Genomic DNA, 23,672 nt, shown 5'->3' on the forward strand with positions numbered 1-23,672 from the left:
TTCTATTAATCTAAATCATGGAGTAATCAACAAATACGTCTGAATCATAAAGTAATCAACAAATATTTAAAGTGAAACAGCACGGAGGGAAGAAACTTGGACTTTAAAAATAAATTTGATGACTATAGCTTTATAGTACAGTCTCAAGTCAGGGGGCCTGATTCCTCCAGCTCCGTTTTTCTTTCTCAAGATTGCTTTGGCTATTTGGGATCTTTTGTGTTTCCATACAAATTGTAAAATTTTTGTTCTAATTCTGTGAAAAATTACAAAACAGGTATAGAGTTACAGATGTAGAAAACAAACTTATGATTACCGGGGTAAGGGGCGGGGGGATAAGTTGGGAGATTGGGATTGACATATACACATTACTATATATAAAATAGACAACTAATAAGGACCTACTGTAGAGCACAGGAAACTCTCAATACTCTGTAATGGCCTATATAGGAAAAGAATCTAAAAAAGAGTGAATATATGTATATGTATAACTGATTCACTTTGCTGTACACCTGAAACTAACGCACAACACTGTACATCAATTATACTACAACAAAAAAAAATTTTTAATAAAATAAAAAATAAATTTGAATTTCCCAATAATTCAAGAGCTTTGTTAAAAACGTGGTGGCGGAGCGGCACGGATCTCAGCCTACATGCTCTAGGCACACACAGTTCTTAACCAATTCCAACAGAGGAGAGAGCTTTGAAAACTCGATCCACAAGGAAGATGCTCTTATAAAAAAGAAATGCCCTCTGAACGTAACTCTATAGGCTCAATCAGTATTTACATAATCTGACCAGCATCTTCCTGGATTACAACCAGAACCACATACTACAAACTTGGCAAACGCCATTCAAAGCTGACAAACAATAATTCATTGATTCCTTGGAAGTTGAGGGATAAAAAGTTCCGTTTACTTCCGAGTAAGCTGTGGTGAGCAAACAACCCCAGCATCATTAGGCAACGTCATTAGCACTTCATCCTCAAAAACAGGCACTGCTCACAGACCCCTGACCGTACTGGCCGAACCTCTCACGGGGAAGGAAGGTGCAATGCATGGCTGTATTTTTCAACTTTAATAAGAATAATAATTCAAAGTGGAAGGAACTGGTCCCAAATCAGTGACAGGCATTCCCTGGGGAAGGAAGTTTTCCCATTCAGTTTGGTTTCCAGGCCCGTCTATTTCCCAGTACTCAGCCCTGTCTGGGCTCCTGAACGGTACAGGACTTTGCATGTTTTACCTTTCAGATGTTGGCTAAAGTGAAGAATACAGCCGGAAAGAAAAGTGTGAAGCAATCCAATGACCCAACTGCTGAGCACATGGGACACACAGGACTAGCCTGGGAACCTCTTCTTTCTTGGGAAACTGTGGGCTTCACCTGTACGACTCTACTTGACCTCACACTGTGCTGTTGGTCATCCATTAAAAAAGGAGTCACCAGCTTAGGTCTAACTGGGAACAAGTGATTGGTCCTTTCAAATTTCAAGGGGTGTGAATGAGGAAGAGCATGTGACTTGTTAAAGTTATTTAATCCCTTAAGCTTTTAAGGCTGTTTCTGCTGCATTTTTACCTTCTGAGGAATGACACATCAAGTTCCAATGAAATCACCACACTGTGTTCCCTAGGCCCACATTATAAGGTTTTACGAGAAGAGATTTCTTTTTAAATCTAGGATATCGGATGTCCTTATCTTTTTTTTTTTTTCTGTTGCAATGCTTTTCCCCCTCATTAACCAAAAGCCACAACTGAATGGCCTATTCATACACATTAAAGGCTTATACTGAGAATGATAAAACTGTATCTTAAACTGGAATCACTCCTCTGACATCGTCACCCAAGAATTCCCACTCAGAAGGTAGTTCTGTGCTTGTCTTTCTTCAGTAAGCTGATCAACCATATGTTGCCTAAACTGAGGCTTGGAAAAAGAAACACATTCAGCAAATAATCAAATGTAAAATCACTTGATAGCAACTCAATACGTACAGCTCACCTGGAGAGCTTGTGGTCACTGACATTGAACAAAGGCAGTAATGAGTCACAGTTATTCCGATTTTTGAAAATGTTACACAGATAATTCTCTATGCAAATGAGGCTTACAAGCAACTCAAAAGAAGAAATAATACACACTAGCCATTATACACACCCCAGAGTCAGTCACTCCTTAAAATCGGCTTTTGAAATTGGTGTGGGTCTCTGAATTCTGATGCTTAAGACATTATTTGAGAGAAGTCAGCGCGTGTGCCTCTGTAATCCCGCCAGTCTTAACTGTGCTTCTCTGCCTTAATATCTCACACATCTCACCTGGGCCTGTGGTTGATTTGAACGCAGGTTTAAGTCTTTGTCCTACAGCACCCAGCAGATGTCAAATTTGACAAATATTTATTGTGTTTGTCTACAATCTGTAATGCACTTAGGTTAAATTCTAATACAAATCAGGATAAGATCTAGTCCTTGACCTTAAGGAGTTTACAACCTACTGGTCAGATAAGTCTCTGGACCAAATAATTGCAGCCAAAGGCTCTGACAGGGCAAGCGTCTTGGGAATGATGGACCAGGAGTTGCAAACTGGCAGCTTTTGGGCCAAAGGTGGGTTGCAGGGAAATTTCTTTCTGAGTGAATAGTGTTTGGAGAAACCTAAAGTTTTTAGCGAATAATAAAAAGTTTCAGCTTCTCTTGAAATTACAGGCATACCTCAGAGATACTGTGGGTTCGGTTCCAGACCACCGCAATAAAGCGAATATCGCAATACAGCCAATTGGACGAATTTTCTGGTTTTCCAGTGCATACAAAATTATGTCTTTACACTATACTGTACTCCGTAAGTGTGCAACAGCACTACGTCTAAAAGAAGAATGTACATACCTTAATTATAAAATAATGCTGTTAGAAAAATGGCGCCAACAGACTTGCTCGATGCAGGGTTGCCACAAACCTTCGATTTGTAAACAATGCAATAAAGCGAAATGCAATAGAATGTGGGATGCCTGTCATCACGGGGCCAGCACGCTGACAGCACAATCAGCTACATTTATTTAGCAAGGACCCCGGCTGACCTCACCACTCCTACTGTCTCCCCCAGGACCTCTTCACTCATTTGCAGTATCTTGCTGGCCCTGCAAGCATCTGAGTTTGTCCTCCTGGTGTGGATACCACTGAGCCCAGGTGACGTTCAGAGCAGGGAAGACTAATTGCGATGAGGAAGGTTTATCAGAAAACGCAAGACCTTAGCTAAACCTGGAAGAACAGCGGAACAGCATGGTTTTTAAGGAAGTGTTTCAGGAAACAAGGCCAGAACAGTACAATAAGGCAAGGAAGGCATGAATCTTAAAATAAATAAATAAATAAAAAATAAAAGCCAAGTCAGGACCTCCTAGAAAGGAGAGGGGCAAGACAGGAATTGTTTTAGGGCAAAGTCGTGAAGAGTAGCCCCATGTTGTCAGATATACAACCTAGCAGGCAGTTAAGTCAAGGGTTATACAAACCTTAGCAAACCCCAGTGCCAGGTCCACCATGAATGTTAATCTACAGGGTCATTAAAGCTGATCCCCACAGGAACAGAATATCTCCTTGTTCATCTACTTCAAGTTTTGAGCCAAACACTCAAAAGGCCCACCACCACTGAAAGTAATCAGCCTTTGCTTTCCACAACAGCCCTTAAAACAGGAGACCTTCGGATCTGTTTTTCCTGCCCAAATCTTAGTTTGGCTAAAGAGAGACAAAGTAACTGGATATGATAAGGCTTTCTTATTTAAGCAGTCTCATGTTTGATTGTGGAGGATGTACGGGGGAGAAGCCCACAAATTTCCCACCACAGTCATTCATTAAATATAGTCTGTGTATCAAGGACCCTTAAAGATTAATTAACTTCATTAAGAAGAGGTACTCCAGCTGATACTGCTCCCGCAGCTCTGCAGTTTGGGGGGGGGGCGGGGAACCTTACAAACAAAGAGAACTTAGGCAGAGAATAGCTGCTGGCCACAGGCTGAGCCTCCCACACACCTGTCACAAAGAGACCGCCCCCCAGGATCACCCCAGCAGGGAAGAGGCACCTACAGCCATCATTTGGCTTTGCTATTAGAGAAGTGGCTTTGCAGAGACTTGGAAATGGGGAGGGGGAGGCGAGGGGACAGGAGTCTGGTCACCTACTCTCTACTTTATCACCTCTTAAGAGGGATCACCAATTCGCCCTTTCAGACAGTCCTTAAGCTCTCTAGGGCTTTCCAAAGTCATCAGCCCCTTGCCGGGCACCATCCCACACGCAGCTGAATCCTTCCCTCCTCAAGCCCAGCCACTGTGCACAGCAGAGGGTGGTGATGCCTCAGATGCAGGCGCTCCCACCCCTACCAATCTCTCCTGGTCCTAAGGCACTAGGGGCTCCAGTGAGAGAAGAGGGCTGATCAATCAGGACCCAAAGGGGACAGACGTGCGCCAAGAACGCGTGCTCACCTCCAGCGACACACTTAGAGGCTGGAGTGCCTTCAGTTAAAAAAAATGGAGGAGGATTTTCCTAAATGAAAACCACGCTCTACTGAGGCAGGAAATGGAGGCTCTTGCTTATGTTGTAGTTAAAACAAGTCGGGCAAAGGGGACAGGAAGTGAGGGACACATTAATCCAGTGGATAAATTTGGAATCCTTGGTTTGTCAAGTGCTTTGTAGAGTCCACCAGTGCCCCTCTGGTCACAGATTACTGTCTTCCTGTCCTAACACCCCCACCTGTACCCCTCTGTCACTACAAATATCCACTTTCAGGAGATTATTTTCCAATGGAACCAACCACTGCAAAATACAGGGTGTTTAGTAAAACCGTGATGGGGATTTGAAATTCATTAACTTTGGATTGACCTATGCAAGATGCAAACTACTAACACCTTAGGAACTGTTCTTTGATTGAATGCGTCCCGCAACAGAATTTAACTGTGTCAATGTTGGCAATAACCACCAACTGTAAGTGATACTGTGATCAATTTCCTTTTCCAACACGCTGAAATGCTTCTCCACTGAACACTGAGTGATTGCCCACACTTCATGCCCCCACCTAAGGGCCCTGAGAGGAATGTGACTGGCAGAGAGGGAAATAACTATTTTAACATGGCCCCATAAAAAGTACTCCTGGTCGCAAGAACAGGGTGGCCAGATTCTGAGCCTGTCTTGCTGGCAGAAGATACAACTGAGGATTTCACTGGGATAAAGGGATAAAGAAATTCTATATCAGTGACTCAAGATTCTTCAGAAATGAAACCTCCAATAATGGATTACTTCCCCTGAGTACAAGAGACACACACTGAAATATTAAGAACAAACAAACAAAAAACCCCTTCCCACCATCTGAGTCATTACATGCCATTCTAAACACTCTTGTCTAGATGTTTCCTAGAACCAGGAAAGGATTAAGGCATTCATTCTATGCTTTTTTAACCCTCATTTCTTAAAATTCACCCTCTAACATAATCCAATCAACAAAAAATAGTAGTACACAAACCTCACCTAACAGAAATGTAGGCCAAAAGATGAAAATTAAACTTTGCACATGTGATGATCAGAGTCTGTTGATGAACCATTTTTAAACGGTTGTTTTAAAAAAGTATTTAGAAGAGTGATTTTAGGCAAATATACTTTTGGGTTACAAAAGGTCAATATATGATTATTTGCCTAATCGTCCCCCTTAAAGGGGAGGAAGAAGGAAAATGAAAGACTTTTTTTTAAAGCAAATACATCTCTACAAGTAACAGTTTACCTTAGTTTTATCAGCATCTCTTTCTTTTCCCACTCCCACACAAAAAATTTTAAGGACCAAATGACATAAGTGGGCATAACTACCTTCCCAGAATAGAGCTGCTCATAAGGAAAACCCTTTCTGAAAAGGCAAAAGTTCCTAGGGGTGTGCTCTGGAATGCCCTATCAGCTTCCATTGGAATTTACATGCATCTTTTATTTTTCCAACTGAAATCACACCCAGCATTCACTAATGTCTCAGGCATCTCTCTGTGCCTGTGCAAAGCCCAAGCACCCACAATCTACAAAGCTAACATAAAAACCTAGGTTTACATGCATTTACCGCGATACTCTGCATTACAAGCAGATTAAGCGCAAGGTTCCCACAAGTGTCACGGAACATTCTCTTCTTGGTTTTCCATATCTTCTTCTAGGTTTCCAACAGTCAAATATTATCTTCTCGGTTTATCCTCCCATCTTTTCCCAGCTACCTCCCAACTTAAAAATGAAGATGACTCAAATACAGAGAACAGATTCCTGATACGAAGTCAGCCAAATTCAGAAACTGAATTGACCCACAATTTTTCGAGAACACATCCGCTGTATTACAGGGAGGCATGCAAGGGACTCGAGCTAAGTATTTTAAAGAAAACGCAGTTTGGAAAGGTCAGCCTCCTGTCTAACAGTGAAGGTGCTGACTTTATTAGCTAGCTTATCGACTTGGGATCTTGGTCCGTCAATTTTTCCACTGGGCTTTTTAAAGTTTATGCGTGTCATGAAATGCTCAGCTGAAGCCATAATTTTTCTTTCTATGATGCTCACACGTCACGAAAACACCATAAAATTAAAAGCCCATCCATGGGCTTCCCTGGTGGTGCAGTGGTTGAGAGTCCGCCTGCCGATGCAGGGGACACAGGTTCGTGCCCGGTCCGGGAGGATCCCACGTGCCGCGGAGCGGCTGGGCCCGTGAGCCATGGCCGCTGAGCCTGCGCGTCCGGAGCCTGTGCTCCATAGTGGGAGAGGCTACAACAGTGAGAGGTCCGCGTACCGCAAAAAAAAAAAAAAAAAAAAAAAAAGCCCATCCACATCATTGCCTGAGGCCATGGTGACTTCTCTGGTTTGGGTTGTTGAAATGGCCGAGTAGATGCTAAGTAAGTCAAGGTGGGACAGCCAGGTGGTAATTCACCACAGCTTTGGCACAGAGTGCTTTCTGCTGTTGCAATACAGGGCCTTCCTCTTCACTGAAATTACAGACACAAAGCATCAGATGACGCCTGTGACCTGCACCCTGGACATACTAAACTTTTACTATGTCGAATGGAAAACTGGTGGTGAAAATGACGGAGCTGCAATACACTTTTGTTGCTTCTTTTTTTAAATCATTCATCAAGACTTCTAAAAAGGATGCTTTCCCTCTTCCATGTGGTCCATCAACATCCAAGGCATCCTAACACCTACCTCCTCACAGCCACACCCTCCCCACCACCACCCTGCCTCTTGAGAGTTTGTAGTTCCAGGTCATTTACTCCCAAAGATGTGTCTTAAAGGTTGGATCCTAACAGTACATTCTGCTAAATTACACCTCAACCAAATAATGACCACTGGTACCTACAAGATGTGAGTCCGTTTTTAAAGTAAATCACTAGCAAAATCCATTAAAAGCTCCACCGAAAGTCATTCACAAGTAACTCCCGTTGGACTCCCAGTTACAGGCTGGAGAGACCTCAGAAACACCATGTGGACCTCTGTGAGTGCTAGGGAGACAAAAGCCATTCACTTCCCATCCCAGCAGGAAATCAAAGGCCATGGTCCTACCAAACCGAGACCTCCCTGACATCAGCTACAGAGAGGCAGCTGCCCTATGAAGAGCCAGCACTTCTTTGCCTACCACTTGTTACCTGTTGAACACACACACACACACACACACCCAGCTTCCACCATCGCTCCTTTTTTTTTTTTTTTTTTTTTTTTTTTTTTTGCGGTACGCGGGCCTCTCACTGTTGTGGCCTCTCCCCTTGCGGAGCACAGGCTCCGGACGCGCAGGCTCAGCGGCCATGGCTCACTGGGCCCAGCCGCCCTGCGGCATGTGGGATCTTCCTGGACCGGGGCACGAACCCGCATCCCCTGCATCGGCAGGCGGACTCTCAACCACTGCGCCACCAGGGAAGCCCACCATCGCTCCTTTTTAAAGATGATGTAATCCAATGCGAACTGGTCACAGTCTCTGCTCAGCTTGCCCTGGTCAACCGACTCCATCACTCTGGTGGGGAGAGGCTGACTTGCTCCCGCAGACTTCACGCTAACAAAACTGGCATCCAAAACCCTCTTCAGTTAGAAGCCAGTTGGGTTCTACGCACTGAGATACAGGGAATCAAAGTACAGTTTGGAGTGTGGCAGAGTTTGTGCAATTAAGGCGTTCAGTGATGAGACCCAATCTGTCCTCCAGGTCAGACTCTGCAGGCTGGCTTTCCTGTCTCCTCACTCCCTCCCACTGGAAGACTGTCACAGCAAATAAAAGGTGCTCCCATCCCAGATCGGGTCTGCACGGCCACACAAGCGTGACTCTGCAAAACCGTGCTGGCAACTCCGTTCACCTGTGGCAAACTCCAGCCCTGATCCATAAGCCGAGGCGGGTTTGGCTTCGGTGAGCCTTACCCTTGCCCGAGCACGGGGAGAAAACCACCCACACTCTCGGGCCCAGAGAGCTCCTGCAGAAAAGCACCTGCACAAACTCGCCGGGGTGGGTTAGAAGGTCACAAGTGCCTCAGAAAAGATCCTTTCTTCCCAGGGGCATGGGACAAATGGTAGGCCTGCCACACTGCTGGTGTCAATATTTATCTAAGGCCTAGGTATTCACCATGGTAGAAACCGGGCACTTTTTCAGTTCACTCATTCAGGTAATTTGCCACTACAAAACCCCCAAACAGAGATTCATTTACAGCTTGAATTTCTTTTCTTCCACTGCCATAGAGGAGGCTGGCGGCGGGGCCCACGGTCTATGTCAGCCATAATCCCAGCAGCTCGAGAATAAAGCGTTCAATGTGTTTCAGACCTGCCGATATCAAATGGCCTTGCCCCGGGGACAATAAAGAGACACGGAAGCGAAACAAAGCGCCTGCTTTCTCCCTCCCCATGGCATGCATGTTTTCTGCCCTGGAAATGAACAAAGCTTAGGCCTTGTAGTAAAGGAACTGAACCCCCCAGAACCACACCCGGGCATTTCTAGGTGTGACTTACACTGCAGGATTAATCCAGCAACCAATATCCAAAGGTACGTGCAGCTCAAAGGAAGCCATGTGCTATTTCAAGAGCCCTCTTTGCTCAGCTCAGATTCTCCCAGACTCCCTCCTTCTCACCCTTTAAGGAGTCTTTCTCCCTTAGCCTCCCCTTCCCCCCAGATAAAGGCCTATACACAGTCCCCCTTCCCAGGTAGAAGTCAGAAGAGAGAACTAGCCCATTAGTATCGAGGTTAGGAGGCCCTTAGGACCCCTGAAAATAGCTGTGCATCGTGGAAACCAGGTTCACAAATGGATTCCTCCAAGTCTCTCCCCACCACTCAAAGTCCTGAAGTCGCCTTCCCGCAAAGGACGCTGAGCTGTAGCTCACTCTGTTGGCTGTGCTGGCTTCTTCCAAGGAGACTCGCTGCCGTGGCCTTGTGGGGCAGGGCGACTTCAGGCTTTCACGCCAACGAAACTGAGGCACTGGAGAAAGATGGCTCTCTCTCCGGTGACAAATTAAAGAACCTGCCTCAAAGCCCTCTTGCAAAGCTGCTGGGGAGTGAAAAGACATCTCAAGCCAGCTTCCCATGATTCACTAAATCTACTTTTCTGATCCCATACACACGATGCTTCCCAGCCAGATGGGTATCCCTACCGACCCCCTCACTAGGATCTGCACACTCCATGCAGCTCAGTAAGGATCATCAGACTTCTATCTGCCAACAGGCCGCAAATCACTTCCGTTCCTTCCTGAGCAAAAGTGTGATGGCAAGTGATGAGCTATGACGCACGTGTGGTCTGTGAGGGGCCAACATTCCTACCTCTGCTTTAAATATGCCTGCTGAGTGAAAGCAGGCCAGCGCTGAGCACCAAATGGCAGCAGCTGAGGGTGTGGTCAGTTTCATTTTTTTTCTTACATAAAAATATACAGGACACTTAAGTGCCCAGTATTTCCTCACGCACACTGGGGTTAATAATTCACAACCAACTGACATTCATCAAGGATGAGAAAATTTAAAGGTGGTTTGTGCAAACACTCTTGTTCTTGCTCTTAACAGCGGGCTTATTTACCTGATGGCTTCTGTTGCCATTAGGGGGTAGGTAGCACTTCAAAAGCTTACGTGTGAAGGCAGATACACCACTACCTGGGTTGCTTAGCCACCGGCTCACATGTTACCCAAACCCCAGCAATTATTTTCCTCTTACACAGAGAAGTTAGACAACTCCAGCAAGGTGAAAATCCAGGACAGCAGAAGTCCTGGTTTCCTGATAAGACTCTACTGTAAGCATGCTCTCTCTCTCTCTCATTTCTAATCTGGGCCCTCCAGACGGACAATTCCCCCAAAATGTCAGTTCACGAAAGAGCAGGAGGTCGGGGGCATAACACTCATGCAAGAGGCAAGCTGCCTGGATCTCAGACCAGACTGGCACCCACCCAAAAAGGGGGGCCCGATTCCCTCTCCCCTCACACCTTACTCTTTCCACCTCTCTCTTTTTTTCTTTTTCTTTTTCTTTTTTTTTTTTTGCGGTAGGCGGGCCTCTCACTGTTGCGGCCCCTCCTGTTGCGGAGCACAGGCTCCGGACGCGCAGGGTCAGCGGCCATGGCTCATGGGCCCAGCCGCTCCGTGGCATGTGGGATCTTCCCGGACCGGGGCACGAACCCACGTCCCCTGCATCGGCAGGCGGACTCTCAACCACTGCGCCACCAGGGAAGCCCTTTCCACCTCTCTTGATCTCACTTAACTTCACTCTCTCTCTAAAATCACGTGCGTGTGTGTTGAGAATGGGCAGGGGGGCAGCCTTCTCCAGACCCTTATCTGAGGGTCTCCAACCTGCTGTGGGACAGGTCGGTTACCAGCGGTTGGCGGTGGTTGCTTTTCAACCCAGGGAAATAAACCTTGGGGGTCTGTGTTATCTGCAAAGCCATGAACTTGCTACAAACATGGGATCCACCGCCTGGGTTTATGAACCCACGATGGCTCGAAGGCCACATGGACGTCCACATAATCCTTGTTAAAGAGGTTACACATTAACCGCCACACATCTCAAGAGCCTATCGCCTCCACAATCTCTACACCTTTCATATCCCGCCTTTGAAAGGGCTTTCTGGAAGTTGCTACCACAGTGTTTGAAATAAATAAAACTGGATCTATATTTTGCTTTAGTTTTTAATACGCAGCTATTTCAGGGGGAGCAGCTGGCCCTTAAAAGGCATCTAGTTAACCCCCCCAGGGACAGAAAATAATAATAAACCCCAAATGGCAGACGTACAGGACGGCCAACCTGTGGTTATTTCAACACGTGTTTCAGGGACATGGGGAAACAGTGCCTGGGATAATACCGCATGGCAAAGGCCAGTGGTCATTCACACGTGGTTTGGAAATGAATGAACACACACAAGTTGATTAAGCACCAGGAATGGTGCTGGACTCCAGGACCACATGGCAATAAAGTGTTCTCTACCCTTAAGGAGTGTACAACCAGGAAGGGAAGGCGGATGCTGAGCGAGTAACCAGAGATGTGTACCAAAGGCCATCGTGGAACAAGACCTCGGCCACCCTCACCCGGGTGTCTGGGGAGATCTGTCTGAGGAACAGTTTAACCTGAGACCAGAACGATAATACAAGTCACGCAGAAAAGGCACAGGGATGAGAGCACAGGCAAAGGCCCTGAAGGGAGGAGAAGGCTCAGCTGGTGAAGGAAACACCCAGTCCTCTGTCACCTGAGCTCAGAAGGCACCTGGGATCAAGCGACGGCAGAGGAGGGAGGGCGGGAGACAGGGGAAGAGGCACCTGGTACCACAGGGACGTGAAGCTGAGCCTAAGAGAGCCCACCGTCCAGGGCAACGAGCCTCACACTTCACACTTGAAAGCCAAGTGCCCCGTAGAACTGCTTAAAATGCAGATTCCCAGGCCCTGGCACCACAGATTCAGACTCCAAGGTCAATGGAAGAGTCAGAAAATGCCTACTGGATCCCTGGAGGACTAACAGAAGGCCACCATGTCATTACCATTTCAATAACAATCAGCCCACTGGCCAGTCCACCTAAATCGGTGGATCGCCAAAGATGGGCTGTCAATGCTTTTCCCAAAGCGTACCTGTCGGCCTTCTCTCAAGTGCCACACGACCACCTGGGACCCCCACCTCTCTCCATTCCGCTCACCTAGAAGGGGACTAGGGAGTAAGAAATGAAAAACAAATAACAGGCCATCAGGTCCTCCAACCCAGGCCCAGGGTTCCCAGTGCCTGCAGAGGTGCAGTACTGACCCCCTGAGTAACCCCACCAGCCGCTCTCCCTCTGGCTTCTCGCTGTAAAGGAAACCGCTTGCAAAGCCTCGGCTTCCTTTCTCATTAAAAGCCACCAGGGCCACAGTTTTCAATTAGCTGTGTCAGCCTACCACCCCGAAGCTGCCCAAGTTCAACGTGTGGGCCCTCCCCCCAGCTTCCGGTCTGCACCAAGCACTTCACACCTCCCTATTGTAAACCTGTCCAGAGCAGTTACCCTGCCTGCATTTGGACAGCCTCAGGACCACATTTCTGTCTAATTTATAGCTGCGAAGCTCTGTCGGCAGAGGCAGCCTTGCCCTGGAGCAGGGGAACTGCAGAGAAGATGGTCAGACCTGGCTGTAAACGCACGTGCACAGCACATTTCCTTAGGTTACAGGAGGGCAAGTTCTCCCATTCTCCCAGGGGCCAACATGGCGTGATACGTAAGCTCCCCCAGAGAGTCTGAAATCTGGATTTGCTGCAGGCATAACTATTGTTCTGTTCTGCCACATTTCCTCCTTCGCCTGGGATTACAAACAGGGAGACAAGTCAAGCAAATAAACCAGGCAAGGGCTGCACGTTATATTTCTACCTAAAGATTTTAAAAGTCTTTAAAATCTTAAAAATAAAATTCTTCTCACCTAAGGAACATAAAACAGGGAGATTTCTCTATCTGGGGAATTCAATTCATCCAAAATTTTATGACCTGTCTCTTTTTAAAACATGCCCTGCTTACAACTCAACAAAAAGACATATTACACAGCTGAAAAAAAAAACGGCAAATAAAATGGATAAATATTTCCCCGAAGAAGATATACAAATGGCCAAGATGCACATGAAAAGATTCTCAGCATCACTAGTTATTAGGGAAATGCAAATCAAAACCACAAGGACATACCACTTCATACCCACCAGAATGGCTATAATTAAACAGACAAACCATAACAAGTATTGGTGAGGCTGAGAAGAAATGGGAACCTTTATTCGCTGCTGATGAAATTGCAAAAGGGGGTGTGCAGCTTCTGTGCAAAACAGCCTAGCAGCTTCTCAAACACAGAGTTACCATATGACCCAGCAATTCCAGTCCTAGGTATCTCCCCAAGACAAATGAAAACACACATTCATACAAGAAGTTGTACACCGATGTTCACAGCAGCATTATTCACATTAGCCAAAAAGTCCATCAACTTATGAACGGATAAACCCAGTGTGGTCTATCCATACAAGGGAATATTATTCAGCCATAAAAAGGAAAGAACTTCTGATCCATGCTACAACATGGAAGAACCCTGAAAACACTACGCTAAGTGAAAGAAGCCAGACACAAAAGGCCACTTATCATATGGTTCCATTTATATGAAATGTCCCGAATAGGCAAATCCAGAGGGACAGAAAGCAGATGTTGCCAGGGGTTGAGAAGAAGAAAGAGTGGGGAGGGGCTGCTAAGGGAACAGGGTTTTGTCCCTCGGTGATGAAGATGTGCTAGAATCAGTAGTGACGGTTGTACAACTCTGTGAATATACTAAAAACCCTGAATCACATAGTTTAAAAGGACGGCTTCTATGATATTTAAATTATATTTCAATGAATCTGTTATAAAAAACAAAACACAAAACCTTCTGCCTTAACAGGCTTTCAAAATTCCAGACTGAAAATGCCACCTAGCTACTTCTCTACCACACAAATGCAGAAACAACCTTTTCCTCTAAGTGCTAGGAGATAAATGAAGTGGGGTACAGGCAAAATATCCACATTTCAGATGGTAAAGGCATGGCACCCCCTCTAAAATCCCTTCCACCCAATCAACTCCTTCTTGCTTCCTAAACTATACTACACTCATGACAATAGCTCTGCCCATGACTCTGTCAGAAGTGGAAAACCTCAGCTGGAGTTTATCCCCCCACAGAAAACAAATTCTCAAGATTTCAAAAGAGCATTTTTTTCTTCTTTTTTTAGTAATTATTTAATAAGGCTGTGGAAAGCAGGGTTTTCCCGACGGCCAGCCATTCAAAAATGAAGAACAAGCCAGAGGCAGGAGGAAATGTCACCACAATGGGGAGAAAATAAATTAGCTAGATTAAGATCTAACTGATTAAGATCTGACCCCTTTCTGTGGTTCAGGCAGGCAGATTTTAGAAAAAGAGCATACTATTTCGGGAAAAGTCCTTCCAGAGGAAAAGTTGGGAGCGGGGGGTGGTGAGACTATACGTTTCAGTTTTATATTAAAAATTTGTTGACACTGATTGAAAACAGATGCAAATGGCCAACACCTCCACATCCCCTGCCCTCCCCACCTTCCCCCACAGGTGTGCTGGGTCCCTTCTGGTCAAGAACGTGTCCCCCCTAGACTGCAGGTACCACACCACAGCCCAGCCCTCGCCAGCAAACATGCAGTTAACTGGGAAGTCCAAAAGTCTAATGGGGCCAGGATGCCAACCAACATCAAAGAGATTCCAGTTGCTCCCCTTATGCAATAAACTTCTTTCACCCAACATCATTCACACTTTCAGAGTGCAAAGTTCACTCTGATATTGGTGGCTTTCTCACTTTGTAGCTTTTTTGGCAAGTGTCCCTTGGCCTGGTTGTTCATTAATATATAATCAGAACATTAAAAGCATTGTTTCGCCTTCTAGGGAGGCTGGGGCCAATTGAATAAAGCCGACATTGTCCCTGGGATGGAGGAACTACCTTGTAAGGCACAGACAATTCAAAGATGCCCAGGTCAAAGGGTACGTGTGTCCACACGCCCACACTCATACAGAGCTACGTATTTCACAAGATGTTTTTGATATTCCTGGCAAAGGGGTAAGATTAAAATGTTGATCTTACCACAGAAGTGAACCTGGCGTTTCTTTCCCTTTCAACACCAAATTACTCCTTACCTTTTAAACCTTTCCAGAAAGTCATGATATTTGTGGCAGGAAGAGAGATGAGCGAGAAGGGACGTCCCAAGGGCCATCAGGCAGTCTACAAGGACGCTGGGTAGGGCACTACTTTTACTTTTCAAATCAGACACACACCAGGACAACTCACTTTTGAGACCATGTTTACTTTGCCGAAAGCCACATTCTAAACACGGGCTCGTTTGTGGAAGGGAAGCTGCTTACAGTCCAACCTTGTTTATGCTCCAAGTAGGTTTGACAGAAAAACCACATCAATTTGTTTAAAAATAATTTCCATTTGCTGGAAGCTGTTCCTGAAGGGTTCTCCGCCACGCTAATCTGCTCTGATTCTTACCAGCTGGAGGTGCCAGGCATGCCGGCCACAGATGGGGTGGGGTGGGATGGGCATAGGCGGGCTCGCTCTGCAGGCAGGGTGGCAGGCTGGGGCGACTTCTGGGGACCCACAAAGCCACTGTGACATCCCCCTCTGGGACGCACAATCAACTCTGGTCTAAGAAGAACACATAGGCATTTCCTAGTTCAGAGGCAAAACTGCACTAGGAAATGCACACACCCACACAGAAGCACAGTTTTCTAGGCAATTACACCTGGGGTGGGGGGAGGCTTTTCATGCTCTCAGAAACACATCATCTCTAAGTATTAGGGATATGGATGTGTGTTCGAGCCCAAAGTTCACAGTTGAGGGCACTAAGAGAAATTATTTAGCTAACGGAGCCTGAGAAAAAGAAGGAAACTTAAAAAAAGCAAGTGTCCCTGGGTAACACCAGCAAAGATCCGCAGCCTCACCAACCGAAGAAACACAGATGAAAGCAATCCGATGCCATTTCCACGTATTAAACTGGTGTATGGTTAGAGAAAGATAGCAATCTCATGTTTGTGAAGGGAAAACGGGCAAAATTTCACATGTAAATCTTAAATCTGTGGCCTCTTAGGAACAGCAGTACCAAGTCTTAAGAATTTGCATATCCAGAGCAACTTAGATTTAACTCATCCTAAGGAAATAAGAGATGTATAAACATATATGCATAAGGATGTTTACCACAGTTTAAGAAAAAGCCTAAATACACAATATCAGGGAAGTCTAATTATGACTTAAACCATATTTATTTAAATGTTTAAAGTTGGAGAAAATATTCATGATACTGAGTCTTAAAAAAAAAAGCACACAGGGCTTCCCTGGTGGCGCAGTGGTTGAGAGTCCGCCTGCCAATGTAGGGGACGCGGGTTCGTGCCCCGGTCCAGGAGGATCCCACATGCCGCGGGGCGGCTGGGCCCGTGAGCCATGGCCACTGGGCCTGCGCGTCCAGAGCCTGTGCTCCGCAGCGTGAGAGGCCACAGCAGTGAGAGGCCCGCATACTGCGCAAGAAAAACAAAAAAACAAAACAAAAAAAAGCATACGTTCTGTTGTACATACACCTGAAACTAATATAATGTTACATGTCAATTATTTCTCGATTTAAAAATTTTTTAAAAGCAGAATTACAAGTGAATAGTAACCCTAATTTTGTTTAAAAAAATATAACTTGAAATACTACTCAACCACAGACATTATTGGAAATGTATACACCAAAGTGATATTTATCAATGGAGAATAAGATCAATTATTCTTTTTTCTTGTGTAGTTTCCTCTTTATGCACTATATGTGTCTACCATGTGTCACCAGAAAATTAAAAGTAAATAAAGTAAATTCATGGGGAATTCCCTGGTGGTCCAGTGGTTAGGATTCGGCGCTTTCACTGCTGAGGGCGCAGGTTAAATCCCTGGTCAGGGAACTAAGATCCCGCAAGCTGCGCAGCACAGCCCATCAATCAATCAGTCAATTAAATTAAATAAATGCATGGTAACTAGGCTAGCAGGTTAATGGCACAAAACCCCTTTAACATCAAGTCACCTTCCTCAGCTTACCGGGTCCAAAAGGGTCTTCCTACAGAGCCCAAGACCTTGACACCATTAAAATAAACATCTGAAGCACAGCACAACAGGCAGAACACAGCTTTTCCACTGCCTCCTGTTAGCATCTCTGGGGGACTGCCCACACCTGAGGACCAGGCAAAAAGGGGCCAGATTTAGAAATCTGTCTGCCCAAACTGCCTCCAGCCACTGGAAGCTTCTCTCTAAGTTTCTATTTTTTAAAATAAATTTATTTATTTATTTTTGGCTGCGTTGGGTCTTCGTTGCTGCGTGCGGTCTTTCTCTAGTTGCGGCGAATGGGGGCTTCTCTTGCTGCAGAGCATGGGCTCTAGGTGCGCAGGCTTCAGTAGTTGTGGTGCATGGGCTCAGTAGTTGTGGCGCACGGGCTGAGTTGCTCCGTGGCATGTGAGATCTTCCCGGACCAGGGGTCAAACCCATGTACCCTGCAATGGCAGGCGGATTCTTAACCACTGTGCCACCAGGGAAATCCCTAAGTTTCTACTTTGGACTGAACCACTGAGGACACAGTAACCTGCCCTTAGTGTGTGTATGTATATATGTATGTATGTATGTATTTACTTTTGGCTGCATTGGGTCTTCACTGCTGCCCATGGGCTTTCTCTAGTTGCAGCCAGTGGGGGCTACTCTTCGTTGCAGTGCGCAGGCTTCTGACTGCAGTGGCTTCTCCTGTAACGGAGCACAGCCTCTAAGCGCGTGGGCTTCGGTAGTTCCGGCACGCGGGCTCAGTAGTTGTGGTGCACAGGCTTAGTTGCTCCGCGGCATGTGGGATCTTCCTGGACCAGGGCTCGAACCCATGTCCCCCACATTGACAGGCGGATTCTTAACCACTGCGCCACCAGGAAAGCCGCTGCCCTTAGTGTTCTTATAACTCATCTGGTCGAGGAGAACAGCCTTTCTCTCTGCCAGCAAAGAGGGAGAAAAAAAATGACCCTGGCCTGGTCATCCTCTCTGTCAAAGTAGAGGTCTTAGCAAAGTAAAGGAGAGCCAGGCAACCTAAACCAGCTGCCTGGCCGGGGCTCAGCATAAACTGAGCACAATAACCACAGGGGAAGGGTGTCGAGACAGCCTCAGTCTAGGTAAGACGCAACCCTCCCCTGCAGTGTCGACTCTGCAAAAATGGACTCCAAACATTGGCTCCAGCAAGAGAGCAGAGAAGAGAACATGGAGGCAGGTGGAAAATGCACTGTGGGCTCCTTTGCCAAACACAACGCGGAGGCAGGTGCCGGGCCTGGTCCACCTGACACCAGAGACCCAGAAGGAAGGCAAGTCCCTTAAACTGAAAACGGGTTTCAGGAACAGTACTTGGATATGGGCTTTTAACAGCCACCTTCCCACAACAGAGGGACTAAAATGACAGTCAATTCTTCATATGGCAGGGAAGCTGCCTGTACTTGTCATCCCTCCACTTGGGTGCCATTTCTTTCTTCTTCCTTTCCATTCTTTTAAGTTCCTCAACACGAATATTTGGTGGAGGATGGAGGAAACTATCAAACTATCAGAGACAAGGTATAGAAATGACAGATAGCTGAGCCCCTGGAAGGGTTAAATTATCCCAGTTGTCTGGGAAGGGTATTTCTGTAAGACGTTCAGGACTACATATTGGGTTGGCTAAAAAAGTTCGTTCAGTTTTAAGTAAAAATAAAAGACACATTTTTCACTTTCACCGAGAACTTTACTCCACATGCTCATCGATTGAACAAACTTTTTGGCCACCCCCAAGAGAATGAATACCAACAGCTCCATCTGTATCAGTATCTGTCCTGAGCATTTAATGTGTCCCAGGCTTTATGCTAGATTACGGGAGCACCACAGTGGGTCTGAACCAAAGCCAGTGCCTGCTTCCAGGGCGTTGACACAGTCTAATGGGGGAGTGAGATATTAATCAAATCAGGACATGGAACTTCTGTATGAAGTACTGCAGGGTCCCCGAGGCAGGAATCTAACCCAGAGGGAAGGTCAGCAAAGGTCTCCAGGAGAAGAGACATTTAAGGGGGAATGAGCAGCAGTTTGCAAGGCAGAGAGGGAAGAATGCTCCTCCAGGCGGAGGGAACAGGATGTAAGGGACACGTGACACGTGCAGTATTCCAAGAGCCTGGAAAAAGTCCCAAGTGGTGGCCGGTGCACACGGAACTAGGTAGGAAGGATCGATGAAGCTGGAGAGGCAGGTGGACGGCCAGAGCAGTTAGGCAACGGGAGTCGTACGTTCCAATGTGTGACTCCTGCCAAGATCCCCGTGGCTGGAGGGGCTGGAGCAGAAGAGATGGGAGTAAAACGTTCTCTACCGCCCGTCAAGTCTGCACAACACAAAGATTATAAAAGAAAATGGAACATAAAATTGATCTAACAAATCACCTGCTTTCCAGCTTTGCTGTAGTCCTTTCTTAAAATGAAGTGGGGGGGGCGGGCAGTGGGTCACTGATGGCCACGGCCGTCTCCCAGGACCACATACAGCTCACAGGGCCGCAGAGCCCAAGGCACACCAAGGATCTCAGGCAGAGTACACACTCCATCAGCTGGCCTAACTGTTTATATGTTCTTGAGTTAAAAATACACCACTCAGGTCCGTGTTAACACCAGGGCCGTATGACCAAGGCTGTTTGTAAGCCGGTTACACAAGGCCAGCCTAGGACTCGCCCATCTTTTAAATGTGCCTCGATCTGCAAATTGTCTGCCGATACATCAGTGGGATTATAATAAAGCCACCAAATACACACGCATTTGAGAAAAACACTTTCCAAACCCAAGGATACTTTACTGTTTATAAATAGTTTACTTTTTTTGATCTCCGGGCATATAATATTCGCAGTTGCTCCAGAAACCAAAGAAACATGGAACAGGAACACAAACCACAGCCCCGCAGAAACAATAAACAACAGATGGCGAGACATACGCGCAGGCTGCCACCCCCTGCACCAAAGGGGCACACCAGAAATGGATGCTGACACACCAGCCTGCCAACGAAGACACGTGCTCTTCTAGATCATGCTCCAGACACCATTTACGGAGCATCGTCCATAGAACTAAGTGTTAGGTGCTTCAGGCCATCAAGGAGGTGAACGGCCAATCACAGCCCTCAAGGAATTCAGAAACTTGAAAGGGAGGCAAGAGAAACACAAGAAAGCAGACAACGCCAGTCTTACTGTATTCTTTCTAAATACCGTTATGTAGTGTCGGGTGTGGCAAGGTGCTAGATTCTGGGCAGGTTATTCAACCACTCTGGGCCTCATACATAACAAAGACATGAGGTATTTCACACAGTTAAGATGACAAGTAAATGAGTGCACGTCCATGTGTCCTGATGCAAAAACGCAAACTTACTGCTATGTGTTGGGCCCCCTTCTAACAATTATAAATTATTTCAATTTTGTCCTCATAACAAGTTTAGTGAGGTGGGCACTATGATTATCCTCATTTAACGTAAGAGGGAACTGAGTCAGAGGGAAGCTAAGTAAACTGCCCAAAGTCACCCAGGACGCTAGACACAAGCACCACCACTTCTACCACTCTGCCACCTAAAAGCATGGCTGCCTCATCTCCACCACCAACAACCCCATCATCACACATGTGACATGAAGGGGGCTCTGTAGAGGGCAGGAACACAGTATAATCTTCCCCAGTAGATCCTGAAATGCTGCACTGTTCTGGCCTCTTCATGGGTTAACACGGCTTAAACTCAAAAAGTTCAAGACAAATGCTAAAATAAATTCAGACTCTCATGTCACATTTGCCTTAACTAATGATTCTGATAAGTTGATGTTTATAAGACTTTTTTTAAATGTCATCTGTCTCAAAACAAAGGGAGGGGTCCCAGTAAATAAGTGTGGCCGTCATATTGCTTTCCAAATATGGACATGTCTATTTCAGGGATCACAAGCTCATGTCTAATCATTCTGCCAATTTCACCTCAGTGCTCATTTTTTAAAACTCTGACTAGAATTTTCCAACTACAATGTAACTTTAAGCTTTTGTGTTTCTTCTACATTTAAAAAGAATGCCATTTCCCAATATATAACTCCCAGATGTAGAATTCACAGATGATTCATCTCGCAGAACAAGTGTTCAGAGACATCAGCTCCAAATAGAGCAAAAACTTGGAATTCCCTTCTCCCTCAAAGTAAGAACTCGCCTAGATCTGCTCTGCTCAACAAAGTTTGTTTTCAATTATATTTCCAAATTCTTTTAACAATAACTGCATGGCGTCTGGCACCAACACATCTGATTCTTTGAAGTGGTTCTCAAGCAGAGAGTAGAAAATAAGGATAAAGGGTAAAGGAAGGGAGGCCCATCCATAATTTTTGTTTTAGGTCAAATATTCTCTGCAAAAGTGCTCTTCAACATATAAATTCAGACAAAACACAAGCTATGCATTCTCCCTGAAGGTCCGGGCTACAGGAAGTACCATGACTGAAGAAAGCTCCTGAATTTATCCCTTTACCCATCAGCTGACTCTTCATGGGAAAACAGATCTTCAGCACAAAGAAAATGGCCTTTTACTCCTTATATCTAAACTCCAAAAACCCTTTTGTTAAGTCCTCAGCACAGGTCAATTAGGAGTAGTCACACTTGGAGGGTAAATTACAGAACCCTTTTCAGACACAATGAAAACATGGGATCCTTTCTGCCCAGAAAAAAGGTGCACCAAGCCCCAAGAAGGAGAGCTATCGGGCAACAAACAAATAATTATCAAGGATTCCTGGGTACATGAAAGTGAACAATCCTGCTGCTTTCAAGTCTAAGTGGAGAGAAAGAGACAGGGATGTGTGAAAACTTACCTAACCAGAGAGACGCTTTCCTCTGGGAGAGGACAAGATACAAATAATAAATCCACCGGAACAAGGTCAAGCGAATAACAGAGAGAGTGTCTAATGTTGACAAAAGAAGCTTGTGGAAGAGTGGGAGGACTATTTGGCCTATTTTGATCTCAGAAAGCACATGGGCAAAGACCACCTTTAGGTCTTAAAGGGAGAATATTAAAAAAATGGAAGTCTAGTTCTTTGGATCATTTCCTTTAGTCCTAAAGTAGTCCCTAACTCTTGTTCAACTTCCTGTCAAGAAGTTCTAAACCACTAATTGTGCCTCCAACTTCACTGCATTTTAGCTGTAGCCCCAAACAAGGTTCCAGATTCCAAGAACTAGTTCTAAAGAAAAAAGAGAGAAAAATCCAAAGGTTCCACCTTACGAAAGTGTACATGACAAAGAATGAGCGGAAGGGAAAGTAAAGCCCAAGAGTTTCCATGGAAGGCACAAACAAACTCCATGTGGAAGAAAGGTGGATATTCAGGACACAGAAAATAAAAGCTCCCCGGCTCGGCACGACAAAGTCTTCTAAGGAGTCCAATTATGACAGGGATCACAATTTTCAAGACCAGTGTTTGACCAAGAGGGAACCAACAAAGACCCAGGCAGATGGGTCACTTGGTATGAACTTGACCAAAAAAAGAGTACGAGAAAGACTTCAAAATTGGAGAACTCAAGGCCCTGGACTGTACATATTAAGCTGTTGAGTTTCCACCTTGAAAGGCAACCTCAAAAGAGCTCCCTGGTAAAAGGGTTAAAAGCTACGCCGATACCCACCACGTTCCCTGCATGTTGTCAATGGCGAGCCAGCTCAGAGAGGACTGATGAAGTGGTGTGTAGTTGCCCTTCCTCAGGCGATTACTAGTGACTTGGCTCTAGGTGGCTCATCTACTCATTTCAGGCAGCTTATCAACACCACCTACAACGTCACTCGTCAGAACTACGCAGTGAAGGCCCACTTGAGAGAGATGCTGCCTGCAGTGGCCCTAAGAAAGGCAGAGATGAGTGACTCTTGAAAAAACAGGCCCTTAATTTATTTGCCTTTTGTGACCTAAGATCTTAAAAAGCTAAACTGAAGATCTAAAGTAGGTCTGCACCAGCTTCCATAGTTTTCTTCAGGCCAGAGGGAAAAAGAGGCAACGATCAAAGAAAGAAATACGGTGGAGTATTTGCCCCCTTCATTAACTCCCTCACTGAGAGTCCCCCAAGCACACCATGTTTCCCTTTGCTGCCCAGGGCATCCATCTGAGGATTCCACTCAGAAGCACCAAATATGCAAAGGGGACTTTTAAGTAAGTATCCTAGACACACGGATCAACTGACTGATTCTTACCATCCAATGAGTAGTCAGTTTATTCCTTCTTTGCTTCAATTCGGATAGACTCATATACCTGTATGTATGTAGAAGTCATACATCCCCTTTACAGAAAGGAAATTAACTGATCAGCTCAAGGTCACACTGCCAATCAGGGGCAGAGCTGGGACAAAACCCAAAGTCTCCTGATACCCAGCCATGGGCTCTTTTCCATCCATCCACATTCCTGCCTTCACAGCTTTAAGACAACTATTTTCTTCCCTTTTAGGTCAATAATTTTTATCCCTCTTTGGTCAAGAACCCCTTTAAGAAGCTTAACGAAAATGTGGGCTCATTTCTGCCCAGAAAGATACACTGAGCTCCAAAATTTCACATATAATAAAGTTCCCTAGACAGCCCCCCACAAAAAAAATAATATTTGAGTTCAGCAAGTCTTTATTTTAGGACAGTCTGGAATGTAATATAATTTAATCAATTCACAGTACTGTTTCAAATGAACTTGTGAAAGAATCCAAAAAGCTCCA

At 45.6% G+C, this 23,672-nt stretch overlaps 1 protein-coding gene across 2 annotated transcripts in view; it reads right to left on the bottom strand.

Annotated features, from left to right (window-relative positions):
• The window catches only part of LRIG1 (leucine rich repeats and immunoglobulin like domains 1), a 122,738-nt gene that overhangs the window by 86,427 nt on the left and 12,639 nt on the right, over positions 1-23,672 (bottom strand). The gene's annotated exons all lie outside the window — the stretch shown is intronic.

The sequence above is a fragment of the Mesoplodon densirostris genome, chromosome 10, assembly GCF_025265405.1.
Source record: "Mesoplodon densirostris isolate mMesDen1 chromosome 10, mMesDen1 primary haplotype, whole genome shotgun sequence".
NCBI lineage: Eukaryota > Metazoa > Chordata > Mammalia > Artiodactyla > Ziphiidae > Mesoplodon > Mesoplodon densirostris.